General features: G+C 52.4%; 1 long non-coding RNA gene across 1 annotated transcript; it reads left to right on the forward strand.

Annotated features, from left to right (window-relative positions):
- The first annotated feature begins 1,099 nt into the window (after positions 1-1,099).
- On the forward strand, positions 1,100-3,776 carry LOC144368216 (uncharacterized). Its single transcript, XR_013427985.1, has 3 exons — positions 1,100-1,216; positions 2,288-2,402; positions 3,688-3,776. It is a non-coding gene; the product is annotated as an uncharacterized LOC144368216 (long non-coding RNA).
- Positions 3,777-5,073: the final 1,297 nt, after the last annotated feature.

Here is a 5,073-nt window from a genome sequence, read left to right on the forward strand (position 1 = left end):
CTTCAACAGTAGGAGGGGTAAGGCGGGGAGTTGTAGGTAGTCATGGTCTACTGGGGAAGCCCCTGGGACAATGGATCCCCCCACACCACACCTCCCTGTCCTCCCCCAGGGCCACAGAGATGTGGTCTGCACTCATGGGAAAAGAGAGGTCCACCGCTACTCAGGGGCACTCAGTGAGAGCTCACAGAGAATGAGGTGGCATTGCAGCCCACGCCAGGGGAGGAGGTGTCTCTTGAGCCCTGAGAAGAGTGGGCAGGAGGACAGACACTCCTGGAAGGTGCATTCCAGGTTGGAGAGCACGTAGCCAAGAGGAAGAAGAGTGTCAGGCCTGCCCAGAGGAGGGGAGAGCTGGTCATACCATGGATCTAACGCTCCTTCGTTGAAGGTTCTTTGCCTGTGGCAACCTGTCCTGTCCCTGCCTGTACAGCCACTGTGTCTGGTCTGAGGTGGACTGGTGTGTTCAGAACCAGAGACAGTTCAGAAGTGTAGGGTCAGAGGTTTTCTCTGGAGGCCATGGAGAAGGCAAGGCCAGGGTTTTGCTGACTCCACACATGCCTCCCCACAGTGCCTCACCTTCCTTCCTGGGGACCTGGATTAACTTCTACACCGAGGCTTCCCATCAGCCTTCAGGCTCTCTGAGTCTGCAGCAGCTGCTGCCATATATGGGGCTCTTGCTGGTTGGTTTGTACCTGGAGCATCAAGCATACCACCTCCTGGCTGCAACTGAAGATGGCATATCAAGCCAGGCAGCGCATGAGAGCCAGGCGGACCGGGGTGAGTACCTAAGGGTATATGAGGAGAGGTCCGACTCTTGTCCCACTGCAGGGAGTCTGTATGCCTGGTGTTGGGCTGGAAATTAGGATAAGCCTTTGTCCATTCAGGAAGTGACCCCAGTCTGCAAAGAGGTCCTGTGTGGGCTAAGGGCCTGAGTTCTTCCTGGCAGCAGGGGTATTGTCTGTCTGTGTGAAGGTCAGGGCAAGGCAGTCATGTTGGGATCTTTTCTCCTCTAGCTACAAGCTCAGTTCCTGTCACGGCTCCTCAGCCAACCCCAGAGCCAGAGCCTTCTCCCTGGGAAGGGGCAGAGCCAGAGTCCAGGACATCAGGGGTCTCCTCTGGGTACTCCCCACGGCCCCAGTACAACAGGCGGGTGAGAGGCAGGTGCCTCATTCACGTGTACCTTGAAAATGAAATGACAACACAGTATAGGAGCATCCTGGTGAGTCTTCGAGCAGGGGGGTCTCCTGGGAGCCCACACTGGGGAAGACCGAGTCCACAGCAAACACCTTGGACTAGGCCTGTCTTCTTGAACTAGAGCTTCTGGAAGGTCAGGAAGGAGAGCATAAAATGAGGAAGAGAGAGGCGGGAGAGCAGCAGCATGCCACGTCTGGGTGCGAGTGGGCCTGCGTGTTTTGGGGTGTGCAGGTCAGAAGTGCAGGAGTGAGTGCTGGGTTCAGAGGAGGTCAGAGAAAAATCAAGGGTACAGGCCATCCTCTACTGACCTTGGTATTGAGGAGGAGTATATTGAACCGTGGAGGTTGAAGCAGAGGAGTTGGTAGTCATTTTCTTGTGTGTGGGAGGGGATATGTTGCTGGTTGAAGGGAAGGGAGCCATTGTAGAATGACTAGGGTGGATAGGTGTGGGTCACAGACAACTGGGGGCCTTGGAGGGCCCATTAGTGTCCTACTTTGCATGTGTGTGAATAGCAACTTAGCGGGTCTCTCTGCAGAATTTTCCTGGGTGTGGAGTATCCATCATGAGACTCTAATGTCCACCTCCAGGGGAGCCATGTTGAACCACTGCACCTGCTGGGTCCAAACCTCCTGACACCCTAGCAAGCACTGACACTCTCGAGCCCAGCAACTTCCATGCCTATCATTAAAGAGTCCTAGTGTGTGTTGTGCCCTGGCTGTCAGGACCAAAGCACCTAGGGTTTGTGCCTGGTCCACACAAAAATGCAGCTGCATCCCAGACCAGAGCAGGGATATGGAAGTCCACTGGACCATTTCTCCCATCTTGATGGGACTAGAGTGTGTCTGTACAAAGCCTTTTGGTCCTTATTCCCCTGTCCCTGTAGGGCATAGCAGGTTGAAGCAAACTCTTGTCCCAATATTGGGCTAGAGGCTCATAGGAAGACCCCACATGATCACATGAAGGCCTCAGGTAGCAGGGTAACAAGATGGTGCCCTTGTGTTGAGAGCTCTCTTGTCTCTGATTGTCCTTGAGCACTGTCCTCTGGGTAGCTACTCCCAAATTCCCTCTCTGATGAGCTTTCTCCAACCCTGCTCAGGTGACCTGCCAGGACAGCACTACAGTCATCATCCGCAGGGCCTTAGATGCACACTTGCTCCAGCAGGAGGATCCAGAAAACTACGAACTTCTGCAAATTGTCTCGAACCATCAGAGTAAGTGGAACCATCAGAGGGTAGGGAGCAGTGAGTCACAGTGGGCTCAGGATAACTGGGAGACAAAACACAGTGTGCATTGACCCAATGCCCAGGAAGAGTATGGTGGGACTTGTGCACAAAACAAAGTGTAATGATGGGGCATAAATCTGCAGGTTCTTCATGTTCTCCAGGGGCTGTGGACCTGCCTATCATGTGTTCTTTCCTTGGCCTGAGGAGGCATTGCAAAGCTATTATCCACAAGGGGCCAAGAACACAGGCTTCTTTGTCTTGTGTTAAAGAAGACAGACAACCACAGGATGCCTACTTTGGCAGCCTTTCCTGACCTAGACGAGTACATGAGAAAAGCAGTTCAATGAACAATCATTTCTGGCTTCCAATCTTTCTATTCCTTGCAAACTGAGTCCACTTAGGGCCAGAGGCCATTTCTAGAGAGAAGTATGTGGTAGAATAGAACCCTTCACAGCTTGTAAACCCTTCTTGGAGAGAGAGGGGGGGAGGGAGGGAGGGAAGAAGGAGGAGGAGGAGGAGGAAGAGGAGGGGGAGGAAGAGGAGGAGGAGAAGGAGGAATAGAAAAATGAAAATAAGTTGAAGGAAGAGACCATGAATAAGAAGGTCAAGATGACTATTAGAAGAAGCATGAGGAGAAGATGAAGAAGAACAAGAACAAGAAGGAGAAACACAAGCCGAACAAGAAGTATAACAATAAATTGATTAAAAATGTGAATGAGAATTATACTCATGAGGAGGAAATGCAGAAGTGGGGAACTCAAGAGAAATATATTGCTCTGGATGGCACAGCCCTGCTGTGGACATCCTCCACCCATGCTCAACACACCTCCAAACCACACCCTCAAATTAGTGTAGCTTTGTATGAGTGGATGAATCCACTGGCAAGGTGGAGGCACCCACCATCAAGTGCTTTTCCCCAAACCCACCTGTGATCATTGCTGCAGTGGAAAGGAAACCTTGAACACATGAGTCTTTGGGGACCAATCCAGATACAAAGTCTAGCTGTTTCTCTTTGGTGGGTCCAACGTGAACTAAGAGGTTCTGGGGTACAAGGGGCTATTTCCTTGAAAGGTGTTCCTGTAGTGGACCTCCTGTGCATAGAGGGTCCTCAGGGAGGAATCAGTGGGGAGTCTTTGGTGGAACAGTAGCTGGATTTGGGGGCTCTCAGGTCTGTGTGTGAGACCTGAGCTGGCAGAGGTTCTCAGTTGTGGGGGATGTTGGGTAGTATATTCCTTGATTGTCACCTACCACGCCTCTGCCCCTGCCTCTCCAGAGCTGAGGATCCCTGCTGATGGGAAAGTATATTACGACCTGGATGGAGGAGTGGATTATAACTTTCTTCTTCAGGAAACAGCTGCCAGCAAGTCATTGAAGGTCAAGCCAAAGGAGGTAAACAGCCACCTTCTTCACTCTTTACTCCTGGTGCCACTCCACATCCTCCAAGGGGACAAGAACCTCAGGTTCTGGATGGATGTTGTAGAATGCCCACAGAACCAACTGCCAGGCTGGGTGGGGTGCAGTTGCTGGGCTTTGCTGATGTTGTCATCCCCCACAGTTCTTGGAGCCTTCTGTGGCAGTGGCATCCAGGACCCCAGCAGCTGTGAGCAGCAGTTCTGCAGTGGCTGCAGGATCATTGCCCCAGGCCACCCAAAGCAATGAGTGCTGCATGAGAAAAGTCACCAGTAGCAGCTCCTCACTGCTTCACTCCAGCGAGCAGGTGGAAGACAGCCACTTTGTTCACGTCCTCCTAGAGGGACAGAGCCTGAGGGAGACAAAGTGCATCCTGGTAAGCCCGACAGCAGGGCTGCCTCCTGGGTGTCCACACAGTGGAAGGCAGGAGACACAGCCAACCCTGGGGCTATGGCGGGAAATAAAGAAGAGAGAGGTCTGTCTTAAGGGCTTGACCTGAGGAGGGAGAGCCTCAGCATGCCCAGCTCCAGTGGTGAGTGGGCCTGTGTATTGTGGGTTTTGCATTTGCAGGCCAGAAGTGCAGACGGAAGTGCTGTGGACAGATGAAGGCAGAGATATGTCTAGGGTGTAGGCTGCAGTGCCTAGAACTTGGTATTCTCAATGAGTTAGGTTGGAGCAGAGGAGCTGGCAGTGATTTGTCACATGTGTAGGAGGGGATGTGTTCCTGGTGGCAGGGAAGAGAACCTCCTTAGCATGACTAGGTGTAGGAATTTGGGGTCAGGATCACCTGGGGGGTCATGCCAAAGCTTCGGAATGTTAGCCTTTGCATGTATGTAAATATGGAGCTAAAGGGGTTCTTGGCAGAATTTCTATGGATGTGCAGTAGACACGCTAATGCTGCAGGTGTCCAGCTGCAGAGGAGACATGTTCAGTGACTGCCAGTGCTGAGTCAAGTACATCATTACAACCAGACCCGCACCGAGCTTCCAGAGGCCAGGGCCTCTCAAAGCTGTCATGAAGCACTCAAGTGCACACTCTTGTATCTGAGTCTGTTTTGTGTAGTGGCAGTCAGGACCAAAATTTTCAGTGCATCTGCCTCTTCCACCCACAAAGGCAGCCTGCATCCCAGAGCACACTTGGTGCGCAGATCCCTAACCCATTGCTCTCATCTCAGTGTGATGAGAGTGTGTCTGTGCATAGGCAGTTTGGTCCTTTGACCTGAGTGGAATGTGGCTCCCCAGGGGGAGGG

The sequence above is a fragment of the Ictidomys tridecemlineatus genome, chromosome 11, assembly GCF_052094955.1.
Source record: "Ictidomys tridecemlineatus isolate mIctTri1 chromosome 11, mIctTri1.hap1, whole genome shotgun sequence".
Taxonomy (NCBI): Eukaryota; Metazoa; Chordata; class Mammalia; order Rodentia; family Sciuridae; genus Ictidomys; species Ictidomys tridecemlineatus.